The 17486-nt window shown below is 41.1% G+C and overlaps 1 pseudogene; it reads left to right on the forward strand.

The window, feature by feature from the left end:
- LOC117512852 overlaps positions 1-14562 on the forward strand; it is a 421938-nt pseudogene extending 407376 nt beyond the window's left edge.
- Positions 14563-17486: the final 2924 nt, after the last annotated feature.

The raw sequence follows: 17486 nt of genomic DNA on the forward strand, positions 1-17486 counted from the left end.
TGATTGGTGATGGTTGTCCTTCTGGAAGGTTCTCCTCTCTCCACAGAGGATTAGCTCTTGGTCACTTACCTGTCTAAGGTCCTCTTCCCTGATGACCAGTTAGGCAGGTGGCCAGCACTAGGAAGGTCCTGGTGGATCTAAACTTCTTCCATTTACAGATGATGGAGGCCACTATGCTCATTGGGACCTACAAAGCAGTGGAAATGTTTCTGTACCCTTCCCCATATTTGTGCCTCAGGACAATCTGTCTTGTAGGTATACAGATAATTCCTTTGACTTCATGCTTGGTTTGTGCTCTGACATGCACCATCAACTGTGGGATCTTATATGTAGACAGGTGTGTGCCTTTCCAAATCATGTTCAGGTGGACTTCAGTTAAGCTGGAGAAACATCTCAAGGATGATCAGTGGAAACAGGATGCACCTGAGCTCAATTTGAGCTCCATGGCAAAGGTTGTGGATGCTTATTTACCGTATTTCTGCACCATAAGGCGCACCGGATTATAAGGCGTGCCCTCAATTGGCGGTACTTAACCCTTACAAAAGGCACACCGGATTATAAGGCGCAGCCTCAGTTAGCGGGTACTTAACCCTGACAAAGGCGCACGCTAAAACATATGGGTGATTCTTAGACTACGGGCACTTATTATGTCCTTTGATCATATTGTATGAAAAACAGCAAAAAGGGGAAATTTCAAGTAGTCTATGATGACTTTTTCACCTTTTTTCAGCATCATTATATGCAAATATTGCCGTTTTGTGCTTGTCCCACACCCAGACTTTTGATCTTCAATGATCAATCAATCAATCAACTTTTTTCTTGTATAGCGCCAAATCACAACAAACAGTTGCCCCAAGGCGCTCCACATTGCAAGGCAAGGCCATACAATAATTGTGAAACACAGTCTACGTCTAAAGCAACATAACCAAGGGATGGTCCAGGGTCACCCGATCCAGCCCTAACTATAAGCCTTAGCGAAAAGGAAAGTTTTTAAGCCTAATCTTAAAAGTAGAGAGGGTATCTGTCTCCCTGATCTGAATTGGGAGCTTGTTCCACAGGAGAGGAGCCTGAAAGCTGAAGGCTCTGCCTCCCATTCTACTCTTACAAACCCTAGGAACTACAAGTAAGCCCGCAGTCTGAGAGCGAAGCGCTCTAATGGGGTAATATGGTACTACGAGGTCCCTAAGATAAGATGGGACCTGATTATTCAAAACCTTATAAGTAAGAAGAAGAATTTTAAATTCTATTCTAGCATTAACAGGAAGCCAATGAAGGGAGGCCAACACGGGTGAGATATGCTCTCTCCTGCTAGTCCCCGTCAGTACTCTAGCTGCAGCATTCTGAACCAACTGAAGGCTTTTAGGGAACTTTTAGGACAACCTGATAATAATGAATTACAATAGTCCAGCCTAGAGGAAATAAATGCATGAATTAGTTTTTCAGCATCACTCTGAGACAAGACCTTTCTGATTTAGAGATATTGCGTAAATGCAAAAAGGCAGTCCTACATATTTGTTTAATATGCACTTTGAATGACATTCCTGATCAAAAATAACTCCAAGATTTTCTCACAGTATTACTAGAGATCAGGGAAATGCCATCCAGAGTAACGATCTGGTTAGACACCATGCTTCTAAGATTTGTGGGGCCAAGTACATAACTTCAGTTTTATCTGAGTTTAAAAGCAGGAAATTAGAGGTCATCCATGTCTTTATGTCTGTAAGACAATCCTGCAGTTTAGCTAATTGGGGCCAAGTACAATAACTTCAGTTTTATCTGAGTTTAAAAGCAGGAAATTAGAGGTCATCCATGTCCTTTATGTCTGTAAGACAATCCTGCAGTTTAGCTAATTGGTGCGTATCCTCTGGCTTCATGGATAGATAAAGCTGGGTATCATCTGCGTAACAATGAAAATTTCAGCAATACCGTCTAATAATACTGCCCAAGGGAAGCATGTATAAAGTGAATAAAATTGGTCCTAGCACAGAACCTTGTGGAACTCCATAATTAACTTTAGTCTGTGAAGAAGATTCCCCATTTACATGAACAAACTGTAAATCTATTAGACAAATATGATTCAAACCACCGCAGCGCAATGCCTTTAATACCTATGACATGCTCTAATCGCTGTAATAAAATTTTATGGTCAACAGTATCAAAAGCAGCACTGAGGTCCAACAGACAAGCACAGAGATAAGTCCACTGTCCGAAGCCATAAGAAGATCATTTGTAACCTTCACTAATGCTGTTTCTGTACTATGATGAATTCTAAAACCTGACTGAAACTCTTCAAATAGACCCATTCCTCTGCAGGTGATCAGTTAGCTGTTTTACACACTACCCTCTCAAGATCTTTGAGAGAAAAGGAAGGTTGGAGATTGGCCTATAATTAGCTAAGATAGCTGGGTCAAGTGATGGCTTTTTAAGTAATGGTTTAATTACTGCCAACCTTAAAGGCCTGTGGTACATAACCAACTAACAAAGATAGATTGATCATATTTAAGATTGAAGCATTAAATAATGGTAGGACTTCCTTGAGCAGCCTGGCAGGATGGGGTCTAATAAGCATGTTGATGGTTTGGATGAAGTAACTAATGAAAATAACTCAGACAGAACAATCGGAGAGAAAGAGTCTAACCAAATACCGGCATCACTGAAAGCAGCCAAGATAACGATACATCTTTGGGATGGTTATGAGTAATTTTTTCCTCTAATAGTCAAAATTTTGTTAGCAAAGAAAGTCATGAAGTCATTACTAGTTAAAGTTAATGGAATACTCAGCTCAATAGAGCTCTGACTCTTTGTCAGCCTGCTACAGTCTGAAAAGAAACCTGGGTTGTTCTTATTTTCTTCAATTAGTGATGAGTAGAAAGATGTCCTAGCTTCACGAAGGGCTTTCCGTATAGAGCAACAAACTCTTTTTCCAGGCTAAGTGAAGATCTTCTAATAGTGAGACGCCATTTCCTCTCCAACTACGGGTTATCTGCTTTAAGCTACGAGTTTGTGAGTTATACACACGGAGTCAGACACTTCTGATTTAAAGCTCTCTTTTCAGAGGAGCTACAGCATCCAAAGTTGTCTTCAATGAGGATGTAAAAACTATTGACAAGATACTCTAACTCCCTTACAGAGTTTAGGTAGCTACTCTGCTCTGTGTTGGTATATGACATTAGAGAACATAAAGAAGGAATCATATCCTTAAACCTAGTTACAGCGCTTTCTGAAAGACTTCTAGTGTAATGAAACTTATTCCCCACTGCAGGGTAGTCCATCAGGGTAAATGTAAATGTTATTAAAAAATGATCAGACAAAAGGGAGTTTTCAGGGAATACTGTTAAGTCTTCTATTTCCATACCATAAGTCAGAACAAGATCTAAAATATGATTAAAGTGGTGGGTGGACTCATTTACTTTTTGAGCAAAGCCGATAGAGTCTAATAATAGATTAAATGCAGTGTTGAGGCTGTCATTCTCAGCATCTGTGTGGATGTTAAAATCGCCCACTATAATTATCTTATCTGAGCTAAGCACTAAGTCAGACAAAAGGTCTGAAAATTCACAGAGAAACTCACAGTAACGACCAGGTGGACGATAGATAATAACAAATAAAACTGGTTTTTGGGACTTCCAATTTGGATGGACAAGACTAAGAGACAAGCTTTCAAATGAATTAAAGCTCTGTCTAGGTTTTTGATTAATTAATAAGCTGGAATGGAAGATTGCTGCTAATCCTCCGCCCCGGCCCGTGCTACGAGCATTCTGACAGTTAGTGTGACTCGGGGGTGTTGACTCATTTAAACTAACATATTCATCCTGCTGTAACCAAGTTTCTGTTAGGCAGAATAAATCAATACGTTGATCAATTATTATATCATTTACCAACAGGGACTTAGAAGAAAGAGACCTAATGTTTAATAGTTTAGTCTGTGGTGCAATTGAAGGTGCTATATTATTTTTTCTTTTTGAATTTTTATGCTTAAATAGATTTTTGCTAGTTATTGGTGGCCTGGGAGCAGGCACCGTCTCTACGGGGATGGGGTAATAGGGGGATGGCAGGGGGAGAGAAGCTGCAGAGAGGTGTATAAGACCACAGCTCTGCCTCCTGGTCCCAACGCTAGACAGTCACAGTTTGGAGGATCCCAAAAAATTGGCCAGATTTCTAGAAATGAGAGCTGCTCCCTCTAAAGTGGGATGGATGCCGTCTCTCCTAACAAGACCAGGTTTTCCCCAGAAGCTTTGCCAATTATCAATGAAGCCCACCTCATTTTTTGGACACCACTCAGACAGCCAGCAATTCAAGGAGAACATGCGGCTAAACATGTCACTCCCGGTCTGATTGGGGAGGGGCCCAGAGAAAACAACAGAGTCCGACATTGTTTTTGCAAAGTTACACACCGATCAATGTTAATTTTAGTGACCTCCGATTGGCGTAACCGAGTGTCATTACTGCCGACGTGAATTACAATCTTACCAAATTTACGCTTAGCCTTAGCCAGCAATTTCAAATGTCCTTCGATGTCGCCTGCTCTGGCCCCCGGAAGACAATTGACAATGGTTGCTGGTGTCGCTAACTTCACATTTCTCAAAACAGAGTCGCCAATAACCAGAGTTGATCCTCGGCGAGTGTATCGTCGAGTGGGGAAAAACGGTTAGAGATGTGAACGGGTTGACGGTGTACACGGGGCTTCTGTTTAGGGCTACGCTTCCTCCTCACAGTCACCCAGTCAGCCTGCCTTCCCGACTGCACGGGGTCTGCCAGGGGGGAACTAACGGCGGCTAAGCTACCTTGGTCCGCACCGACTACAGGGGCCTGGCTAGCTGTAGAATTTTCCACGGTGCGGAGCCGAGCCTCCAATTCGCCCAGCCTGGCCTCCAAAGCTACGAATAAGCTGCACTTATTACAAGTACCGTTACTGCTAAAAGAGGCCGAGGAATAACTAAACATTTCACACCCAGAGCAGAAAAGTACGGGAGAGACAGGAGAAGCCGCCATGCTAAAACGGCTAAGAGCTAGTAGCTACGCTAAGCTAACGGATTCCCAAACAGGGAATCCGACACTAGACAGGCTGTGGAGCAGCACAGGCAACGCACGACAACAGTGCTAAAATAAATAAAAATCCACTAGACAGGCTGTGGAGCAGCACAGGTAACGCACAACAGTGCTAAAAAATAAAATAAAATAAAAATAAAAATCCACTGGACAGGCTGTGGAGCAGCACAGGCAACGCACGACAACAGTGCTAAAACAAAATAAAAATCCACTAGACAGGCTGTGGAGCAGCACAGGTAACGCACGACAACAGTGCTAAAAAATAAAATAAAAATAAAAATCCACTGGACAGGCTGTGGAGCAATGATAAAAATGAATGGTAAAGAAACGTTTTTTTCTAATGTTTTACAATATCTCTGAATAAAATATCAGTAAAATAATCAAAACATAATTTGGGTATTCAATGTCATACAACTGTTGTGATTTTTTAAACAAAATGTAGTTGTCCCACACTATTGCCGTAATTTCCACCACAACACTAATATCCCTTTAAACAGTTTGTATGAAAGATTGTTTGGGTAGTTTCTATGGAGATAAACAGTGACATCAGAGCACATGTATATAGCGTCAAATCACAACAAACCGTTGCCCCAAGGCGCTTTATATTGTAAGGCAGTGGTGTGGTGGAAATTACATTTATAAGGCCAATAGTGCCCGTAGTTAAAGAATCACCCATATAGTCTACAAAAAAAAAGGTCACGAAAGCAAAACGGTGAGTTTATTTGAACTTTTTAACAACTTTGAGCTACCGGTATTTAACAATATGGTACTCACATTATTTTTTATTATGGTTCTGTCACAAATCCATCGAAGTCTTCATCTTCTGTGTCTGAATTGAACAGCTGGGCAATTTCGCCATCAAACACTCCAGGTTCCCGCTCATCTTCCCTCTCATCATCGCTATCGTTTTTGCCTTCAGCTGAATGGTGACTGTAGAGACGTTTCTCCCGGCTGTTCTTTGTTCAATGGCCCATTGCTCGAGTTGGTCTTCTAGCTGTGGCCACCTCGCTTTGTTTCTGCGGAAACTCCATTTGGTCTTTTTAACTTGGCGCAGTTCATTTTCTTGTTTCTTCTCGCAGCTGCTCTATTCCCATGAACAACCGCATAACTGATAGCCTGCAGTTTGAATTGTGCCTTGTAAGCATGTCTCTTAGACCTTAGACAAATAAATGTTGTTTTGCAGGATACCTGTAGTATACGGTAACTACCGGAGGAGTGGCGGAGGTAAGTGTACGTACCACGGACTCACGGACTCTTCTCTGATTGGTTTATCGCTGGCAGCGTACGTACTCTACGCTACCAGCGTACGTACTTTACATATTACGTAATGTTCTCCGATTGGTTTATCGCTGCCAGTGTACGTACTCTACGCTGCCAGCGTACGTACTTTACGTATTATGTCCCTGTGTCAGCGGGAAATGGTCCGATATTCCGACGGTCAAAGACAACGTCGGTCGTTTTTACAGATTTTGGAATTCAGTGCGCACATAAGGCGCACCGGATTATAGGGCGCACGGCCGATTTTTGTGAAAATGTAAGGCTTTTAGGTGCGCCTTATGGTGCGGAAAATACGGTACTTGGGATTTCTTAGGTTTTTTTTTTCATATTATAGAAATTTTGCAGAAATCTTAATAAAACAAAACTTTTTTTACATTGTTATTATGGGATATTGTGTCTACAATTTTGAGGAGAAAAAATATTTCATCCATTTGGAATAAAGCTGTAACATAACAAAATGTGGAAAAAGTGAAGCACTGTGAACGCTTCCCGGATGCACTGTATGCAGATGCAGTGTGTAGTTCTAACTTATAAAGTGAGTCATTCTTTTCATTTTTCTGTCTTAGTTATACCTCACAAGATTGGCCGTATCATTGAGGGCAGCCCGACAGACCGCATAGGACAGATGAAGGTGGGAGACCGTATCTCAGCTGTCAATGGCCTGTCCATCATGGAGCTGTCCCACAATGACATTGTCCAGCTCATCAAGGATGCTGGCAATTCTGTCACTCTCACTGTTGTGCCTGAAGATGGTAGGTTTGTCACAACTCACTTTTGAGTTCCAGAGAGAATATCGGGCATATGTCAACATTTATGTTTAAACTTTTAAAACTGATAATGTGAGCTTGGACTGTAGAGACCAATAAAAGATTGCAAATGGTTCTCCTACACCTCATAGTGAAAAGGTGTGTTGATGATTTATTTGTGTGTGTCATAGACAGCGCTCCTCCATCTGGAACAAATTCAGCCAAGCACAGCCCTTCATCACATCACAGAGCTGTGGGCCAACAGCATCCCAACAATCCAGACAGGTATAAATCTTTCAACAATGCTGGTATCCTTTACAGACATTATCTTAAAGCGATCACACAATCTAATTCAGAACCACAAATTTGCCTCACTCTTCTCACTGGTGTGTGCTACTTTGTGCCCCATTATCTTCTTTTGTGGCCTTCTTATCCAGAAAGACTGAGAATCCCCTGTGCTCGCTGTTGGCATGGTGAAGCAAAGAAAAAGAGACAGATTAATAGGGAGTCCTGCTTCTTCTTTGATCTTTGTAAGCAAGATTACCTGTGTCAGACTTTTAATCCATTGCTGCAGCTTCAATTTTGCCAGAATTTCTCAGCCTCAATGCTCCATTGCGCTGCTTATCAGCATGCGGCAGCACCTTCTGTCCTCTGGGTCTAATCTTCAACATGTGGCTTTGGGTCAGCCAGGTTAGATGTGACTTGAAGCTGTCAGATATGTGAATTATGTAACTACCTTGCTGTGTCAGAGCTGCTGAGAAGGTCTCTATGCTCTTTCAATAGTCTTGTCATGAAGAAGATCCTGTGAAGGCATTTGTCATGAGCTTTGCAAAACCAAACGCCCTGTTTTCTGCAGATTTCAGAGTTTTTCTGAGTTTCTGGGCCATTTGGCCATCTGGACCAATGTAAATCCACTGAGAAAAATTGGGGGGGGGGGGGGCAGCGCAGGTCATCCGTGCAAGTTAAATCTTTCCTCATATGCAGTGGTGGGCACAGCTAAATAAAAAGTTAGCTTTGATAACCGCTAATCCGCTAACTGAACAGTTCATTTTTATAAGGATAAACTGATAAAAAAAAAATCTTAGCAGAAGCTACAGCTAATCGATAACCTGCTAACTTTCTGTATTGACTCCGGTACACTGTCAGCAACTGACAGATCAGTTTTGAGTTTAAGCAACAAGAGTGCTTTTGAGTAGAATCACAGGTGAGCGTTCCTGTCTTTGTGCGCCCTGCACACTGCTGTAAGAAAGAGACATTTTCATTGACAGCATACAGAGCCCCTGACGTGAGGCAGGAGTCATGAAAAGCAAAGCAGGCTTGACTTATGGTTTGATTTAAAAACCAAACTAATTCCAGAAGGTTTATTTATATTACTGTTAACTGTCGTAGAGAAGCTTGAATCTTCGACTCGACTGGGTTGCTTGATGCGAGGACGTTTCGCTTCAAATCGCAGAAGCTTCCTCAGCTAAAAAACAGAGCAATGTAGTGTATTCTATCAGATGTCAGGAAAACTGTAACGAACACTACATAGGTGAGACTAAGCAACCGTTACACAAAAGGCTATACCAGCACCGCAGAGAGGGTGCCGATGGACCTCAGTCTGCAGTTCATCTCCACCTTAAAGACACTAACCACATGTTTGAGGACAAGGAAGTTAAAATCTTAGCCAGAGAGAAGAAATGGTTTGAGAGAGGCGTGAAAGAGGCATTCTATGTGAAACAGTTGAAACCCAGCCTTAACCGGGGAGGGGGTCTGAGACAAGCTTTATCCCCTGTTTACAATGGGGTACTCAGATCAAAGCAGTTTCAGTCTTTTGTTCATGGTAATGAGTCATTCACATCATCAGGAAAGGTGTCAGTCCCATCGTTAGGAGGGGCAGCTACCCTGTCATTAGGAGGGTGCTAACAAGAGCACAATAAGTGCTAATTAAAGCAATTGTTTAGTCACTAACCAATAGCAGTCTGCCTCTCGGTAGGAGGGGTTTGGTTAGGTTTAAAACTCCAGCTTTTGGGGCTTCTGTTGGTTCTTCTCTACAAGGGTCAGACAGACATCAGACTACCAGAGCAAGAATTTTAGCTGAGGAAGCTTCTGCGATTTGAAGCGAAACGTCCTCGCATCAAGCAACCCAGTCCAGTCGAAAAATCAAGCTTCTCTACTATGGAAACCACCTGGACAACTGAGAGCCTTCACAGAAATACTGTTAACTGTCATTTTTACAAAATTAAAATATCACAAATACCTTTTCGTTTTAAAGTAATGCACTAATTCTGATTGAGCATTAAAACTCACAGATGCCCAGAGGCATTATGGGAAATTGAGCCTCCTAATCACTGGTTGGTTGTAACAAAAAAAACAACACGCTAGTTAACGTGTGTAAATATGTAATTTTTCTTCATTTGTAAAAAATAAATACAATAAAATAAGGCATCTGCAGAACTGAAAACTCTGTTTAAGTCTGACTGATACAGCACACCAAATGGCAACCATATGACATTTTGACGCAAAATGCATAGAACACCGGCATCTACTGGATGGCATTTGCTTTCAAAAGTGAAGGCTCTCCATTCAAAACCACCCGTGCCCCATTGTGCATGTACATTTGGAGTTGCATCTGGTGTGAAACCTATTCCAAATCAACAAGTGGAGCCATATCAGATGTGCTGTGGTGACCAATTTCAATTTTCAATTTATTTTCATTTTTATAGCGGCAAATCACAACAGAGTTGCTTCAAGGTGCTTCATACAAGTAAGGTCTAACCTTACTAACTCCCAGAGCAGCAGTGGTAAAGAAAAACTCCCTCTGAGGAAGAAACCTCAAGCAGACCAGACTCAAAGGGTGACCCTCTGCTTGGGCCATGCTACAGACACAAATTACACAACAATTCACAAAACAGATATAGAGGAAATGCTGTTCATGTGCAATCTGTTGGTCACATTCTCATGTATTTTTGGTCTTTTCTGGGATAGAAATAGTGACTCTCAGGTAAAGAAGGATGAGACAGCCTGGCCAGAGTCCGTGTCTCACTCAGAACAAGAAATGGAAACACTCATCAGCTCAGGTCCAAAACAAGTGAGTCCACAGCCAAGGTTTAAGTCTAAATTGTAATCTATGCGAACATGATGAAGTACTCCAACCTACTAGCTCATACTCGTGTCTGTGAACAGGGCTGTTTTGTGGTGGAGCTGGAGCGTAGCCCGCGGGGCTTTGGCTTCAGTCTGAGGGGAGGCAAAGAATATAACATGGGCCTGTTCATCCTGCGGCTGGCTGAGGACGGACCTGCCCTCAGAGATGGCCGGATACACGTGAGTCCTTGACTTGTGCTGTATAGTATTCCAAGTACAGCTGACTGGTACATGTTGGCATATTGTCTCTTCACTGTCTACACAGGTTGGAGATCAGATAGTGGAAATCAACGGTGAAGCCACACAGGGGATCACACACACTCGAGCAATCGAGTTGATCCAGGCAGGAGGCAGTAACGTTCATCTTCTGCTCCGACCTGGCCAGGGTTGGTTCCTGACCACAGTGAGTGACTGCTGACAAAGCATGTGTCTACAAACACTTTTATCACTACAATACTGCATATAAACCTCACAGTACTTCTACAGATATGCTTGTTAGCAGGGTGCTGATATTTGTGATGGTCATGCATGTATTGCAAGCTTCTATCTTGACTTTTTTCTGCTGTCTTGCTCCTTTACTGCTCTTTATGTACATTGCTTTCTGTTTTGTGCACCGGCATGGCTCTCTGTTTCTACCCATTTATCTCTTCCTCCTATAGGTCTGAACTCTTCTTCCAACCTGTGCTTCTACATGAAACCAGAGCATCACTAAAGGTCTCACTGCTTTTCTTGGTCTGTCTCTAAAAACTTTGGTCACCCTTGTACTCCTTCTATTACCTTTGACGTCTCTCTTCAGAGTGTATTAATCTCCCAGAATTAAGTTTGCTTCTGTCACAGCCTTAAAAGGATCAGCTGTATGGATCAGTTCCTATCATCTTAAAAGTAGAATTATTCTTCCTGGAGGGCTGAACCAAAGCAGTGAGTCCTAGAAGAACAAACAGACCTGAAGGAGCACTGGGAGGTTCTCAGTGTCCCACACAGTTTTTTTTTATTTTTTTTTTTTTTATGGGGTATTACCAAACCTGGGATGCCACTGAACCCACACTTCATCCTGAGTGCTAATGAAGATTGAGACAAGGAAAATGGTTATGAATCAGAGAGTGACAAGGATCTGTGTGCATTCACTGGCATCAGCCTTCCAATCTAAAGATGGGATTGAAACACATTTGTATGAGTTGTTGCTCCTAAAAATCCAAAAGCTTATTTCAGCACTGCTGAGGCCATTGCTCTTCCCTTTCTGTCTCTGGTTTTCTCCTGCTGCTCTTAGTCACAACCGTGCAGTTCTTATCAGCTCAGCGGTAAATTGAACCGTCAGTGCTGAGTGAGAGCTAACTCGTTTTTCAATGATGGCTATGTCCTCGGCTAATGCATATGTGAAACAAGACAAATATTAAAGAGGTTTATTAGGGAAAGTGAGATACATAGAAATAATGTTTTTACCCTCCACAGTGTAGGAAAACGTTATGAGTGGGTGTTTACTTTTTGGAGTTTGAGGTTAATCTTTTATTCTTCATCGCTTAATTTTCAGGTTCAAAGGACAAAACAACCATTCCAACCTCAAGCTTTCCCAGACTTTCTGCATCCGATGGGCAGCCATATGTAGCATCTCCGTCGTCTGCCTCCCTCTCTACCTCGGAACTGTCCCAATCTTCGCCTAAATCGACCATCCCTGATGAGTTTCCTGGATGGGACACCAGGGCATCCGAGTCCCCCGGTGCAGGGCAGGAGCACTCTAAGTACGCTAACAGATCAAAAGGACAGCATCACCCTCATCACAACCATAAGCCTACAACAGGCCCCAATAGCCAGGACAAAAAAATCCTTCAAAGCAGGAGTGACACTAAGCCTGGAAGTTTCAAGAAAGCCACTGAAGTCTGGACAGATGATGTAGACCGCTCCCAGAGCCCCAGAAAACACAAAAGTCGCCATAGTGGATCCCTAGAGGATATGAACTGGGAGAAAATTGCCCAAGGGCAGAGGGACCACCACTCCGCCAGCCTCAGGAAGAGCTCCAAGAGTGAGCATGACCATGGTGTGAAGCAGCTGGATGAGCCTCAGAGTCCCAGACGACCAGGAGGCCAACAACCCAGCAGGGGTACTGTGGAGTTCGCTGATAAAAGTCGTGGGTCCAGTGACCGCCGTAAAAGGGCAGAGTATGAGGCAGCAGCACAAAAATCCCACACGCACAGGGAGAAAATAGAGTCCGATCCTGATAGTGGTACCCTGAGTCAGAGGACTGGAATAATGAAGGAATGGGAGAAGCCAACAGAAGAATTTACTAAAAAAGACCCCAAAGGCTCAAGCAGTAGCATCCAGGACCCAAACTGCAACGGGACCACCACCAGCAAGAAGGCACCTATCACCCCCGGACCATGGAAAATTCCCAGTTCTGCCAAGATCCAGTCCCAGGTGAACATAACACGTGACACTATGTGATGTCCTGCCAGGACACACATGAAGAAAAAGCTGAGCCTGTAAAAGACGAACAGTAATTTTTTTTTTAAAGCAATTGCAGACAAAGTGATTCACTGTGTAATCAGCAGAACAGCTTCTCATTACTGTGTGATTTGTTTTCATCCAGTTTGCATTAGGCTGTTGATGTCTGATCTGCCGTGTGTGTTTATATGCAAGAGTGTGTGTGTGTGTCCTTTGTGGTTTATGAATGTGACATGTCTACTTGGTGCCAATCAGACTCCGGTTTTACAGAAGTTGCTCCATGTTGCACTTGCTGTGAGACTGTGGGAGATGAGAGGAACTGATCTTCCCATCTGTCCCTGTCGATGAAGGATCCTCCTTTGTAGTCACTTTGAAGGTTGATGACATTTTTGTGAAATTGTTTGTCTTCCCATCCTGGCGAGATTGATTTACTGCTCCCATCACTGAGAGATGAATTTTATTAAGAGGTGAGGCTGGTGTGTCTTCTGAAATTATTCACTATGTTTTTTTTTTTGAGTTGTACTTGAGTTTTAAATGTCATGAAGGACTTTGCGACACTGATTACATCAGCTTGTCGACGGAAGGACAGATTACCCTGAAACTTTATATGCATCACTAAGCAGACCAGACACTTGTGGTTATAAGTTTATTTTACATGTGTTAATAATGAAGCATAATGTAACTTATTGAAATGTGTAAAATAGAAATTGTTTGTGCACATATCCATGCAGATTCCTTTCACTTTTTTTTGACGTGATAGAAATAAAATGAGTAGATAAGCATCGACGTGAAGAATAACATGGAGATCATCACACACGTTGTTGCGTTGACCGGGTGACACGCGACTGCTGTTTCTTACGTGCACGTTATTGTATCTAAAACTTCACAGCATTACAGGCGTGTTGCTTGGTGGCATAGCCGAGACATTCTCTTTCTAAGATGTCTATGTGCAAACTGATCCATCCATGAAATGCTGTCTACTGTTTGGCAGCTTTATATTTGAGCCCATCTGGCTTTCTGTGTCCATATACAAGCTGACTGTCAGGTCTGTGTACTTTAGATATCTCTCTGTAGCACTGATTATACTTAATCTGAAGCATATGCTATTTAACAAAGTGATTGCACATATATTGGTACATAATCAGAGCTTGATTGTAAAGAAATGAGATATTTACCTTCAGTGAATGAAGAAATATTTGCATTTTTAACCACACTAAAGTGAGGGCACATAAGTATTTTTTTCCTCTCTTTCTAAATTCCTCTTGATCATTACAGTATTTCTATTTATTCCACAAACCTAAATGTACAGGGGAAGAAGTTGTGTGTATATTTTTGGATTTATTTACAGCCGGCATAATTCCTGTCACACAATTGTGGTATAAATGAGGCGTGAAGGAATCCAGTTGGTTTTCCACACTGGGAAGTAAAGCTCTTCCAGGCAGGATGTCTACCCCCATTCAAAAAAAAAAAAAAAAAAGTTACACTATGAATATCAATCCACGATCATTCTGAGATAGGGTATTTTTGATAGTTTTTGTTAACAAGCAGCAGTAGCCTTGGTGGCCACCAGACATGTGCTTTACAAGTGAAGGAAACTGACAGACAAGCTCATTTCAGGCTACACATAACTTCAAATCCACACAGATGTTAAGCAAGACAAGAAAGAAGCGTCTGCTTCCAAGAAAGAAAAAAAAGGTTCTTTTTGTCAGATTGAGTGGACTGTCTTATTGTAGCTTAAGAACATAACCATTGTTGAACAATCAGAATATAATGTATTGTTTCTGTCACTTTGTAAATTTCTGTGCAGAAGCTGTTGTCACACATGTGAACATCTCCTTTGCTCTGTTTTTCTTTTGGGGCTGAATTCATACAAAATCCTTCCGAGGGGGTTGCGTTAGTGTTATTTCAGTTTTACCTGCTGGCAAACAGTTTGTCTGATTTAGTACATTTTTGTGTAGAGTCAGTCTCTCTCTTGCTCCCGCTCTTACCCCCAATACACTGCATACCTCACTCAATGATGCCCTTCACTCTCTTTTTCTTTTGTGGCTAAATTCATACAAATTCTATTCCATGGGGTTGTTTGAAGTTAAGGTGGTGCTGTTTGTTTTAAAATGTAACGCTGTGAAACAATGTCAAAGTAATGGCTTACTTCATAGATTTAGTTTTTTTTTTTGTTTTTTTTAAAGAAACTCACAACCACACCTGCTTCTATTTCATGAATCGGCATACACTAACCATCCAGCAGGTGGCAGACATGTCTATGGGATATTACGCAGGCATAACAAAGTTCCTTTTTCTGTTGATAAAATGCATTAAAATTTGCCAGATTTGATTTGCTGAGCTACAAGATGATCACATTAATTGATTCTAGTCTTCTCTTAACAAGCTGGAGGGCTGGACTTATTCTTTTATATAAACAGTACTGCATATATATATATATATATATATATATATATATATATATATATATATATATATATAGGGTGTCCCAAAAAAATATACATTTAAAACACTCGGGTTGACCCTTAAATGCTACAAACTTAATCACTTATGTTTCTTTTTACTTGCAGAGACCCTGAAGTTTATGTTGATGCCAAGCATCGATGCATTGAAGGAAAACATCTGCCAAGAAATCCAAAACATTCCTCAGGACACTTTCCCCAAAGCATTTGCAGGCCGTAATTGGCCAGTGCGGGGCCTACATTAAACATGTTGTCTAAGAGACTGACAAAATGCAGGGCCAGTATTGACATTGGTATGAAAAACTTCAACCTTTCAGCTTTCTATCCAGCCATAAATTTATTTCTTAGACATATGCTTTGACCATTTTCTTTGCTGATAAAATGTTGCATATTTTTTTGGGACACCCAATATATTCACTCACTGCATTTTAGTGATACAAGCTTTATGCATATCTTTAATAAAACCAGGAAGGTGTGGCTTATTTGTCCACAAATGTAGCTTTATATAGATCTGGATATAGACACTTCAAGCAGGTTGCTCATCCGTAGGCACAGGTATGTCTTCTTATAAATTCTTACCAAATTACAGTTTGCTACATTTGGTGTTCGAACTTTAAGGTCTAGTGTAAAATGTCTGCCTATTTGGGTATTTATTTTGAAAGTAAAATACAAAATGATCAAAACGAACATGATTGGCTTGTCACAAACATGCTTAGTCCATTAGTATCAGTTGCTCTGAAGACAGGAGTTGAATGTTTTGGTGCTGTGGAGTGCAGAGACATCTAGTGGCTGTTAGGCTGCTGGTCACAAAGCCGCCTTTTCCAGAGATACCTGCTTTGTTCCATGATGTACAAGACAGAATACACACATATCTCAGTCTGTGAGACCACTTGGTAATATGTTGTCCAGTGTAATGTTGGTACAAGGGGCTACTGTGTAAGATGTACTGCTCGAGTCATTACCATGTATGATACTGTGGCCTTGGTGATGAAGACTCGCATCCAGGGAGGAGATATCTACAAGTTTACAGCAACTGGACGTGTTGGTCTTCAAGACTCTTGAAGACCAGCAAGGCCAGTTGCTCTCGAGTAAACTTCTAGATACTGTGGCCTTGTATTGCTCCAGTTTAAGAAAAAAACTTTTAGCTTTTGACATCACAGTAGTTGTAAATGTTTATAAACTGTACAGCACCTGTATAAATATTTGCCTTCATTCAGAAAATGAGAAAAAAAATCCTCTGTAAATTGTTTCATTATTTTTGTAAGGGAACTAAATGGGAATGATATAAACTGGGTGAAAAATAATCTGTTCATGGCATTCTGTTCATGCACTGATGATTAAAGGTTTACTGAATAAACATGGCTTGGTTCTTATTTTCGGGAATTAAAATAATGTTCATGGTGAAATACTGCATCTTCGATCAAGTTATGTGAGTCTATCAAATGTATCTGGATCTATTATGGGGGGGGGGGGGGGGGGCTGTGGTTCTACAAACTAAAGTTATTGTCCTAATTAAATGACATTTCTGCAATATACACTCAATCTTTGATTTCTCCACAAACATTACTGTATGTTATCTAACATGCAAGTATTGTTGAAATTTTAGTTTGTACTCTGATTTTTTAAATAAATGAACTGTATTGATCACAAATGCGTTTGCATTCAAACATTCATATACTACTCTGATTTTTTAAATAAATGAACTGTATTGATCACAAATGCGTTTGCATTCAAACATTCATATACTCCAAAGTTAATTATACATTTGAGATTTATATATATATATATATATTATTATTATTATTATTATTGATTGATTTATCTATTTGCGTCTACTAAAACATTGTTCTTTCGTGGACAAACTTTAAAATGCAGAATGCTGTTTAATTACATAGTAAAACATGTACACCATCTAAATTATATGTAACTGTCTAGGTGTGTATTATACAAATAATGAATGTTTATGAGTTTAATGGTACGAATATTTCACGAGGTGAAAGCTGGAACATACCATTCAATGAGGCAAAGCAGAGTTGAATGGTTTGTTCCAGCTTTCACTGAATTAAATATATATCCTTGTCATTTGATATTTTATGAATTTATAAACAGAAAAGGGACTTGCATTTTGATGTTCCACTGCTGCTGAAGTCCAAATTATGATGTGTAGTCTGGTGATGCAATGCACTGACTTTGGACTTGCAAAAAAAAAAAGACTTTGTGTAGTTCCTCAGTCCAGCTAAAAACCACGTCAGCAGCGGAGTGGTGCAGGTGTGTGTGTTACAAGAATTAGCAGAGTCAAGTTAGCTCAATCAAATCCCATGCGTGTGTGCATAAGCACGCTCACACAACCGGGTCGGTACTGTGCGTGCGTGTACTACCAAAAAAAAGACTG

This window comes from Thalassophryne amazonica, chromosome 6 (genome assembly GCF_902500255.1).
Source record: "Thalassophryne amazonica chromosome 6, fThaAma1.1, whole genome shotgun sequence".
NCBI lineage: Eukaryota > Metazoa > Chordata > Actinopteri > Batrachoidiformes > Batrachoididae > Thalassophryne > Thalassophryne amazonica.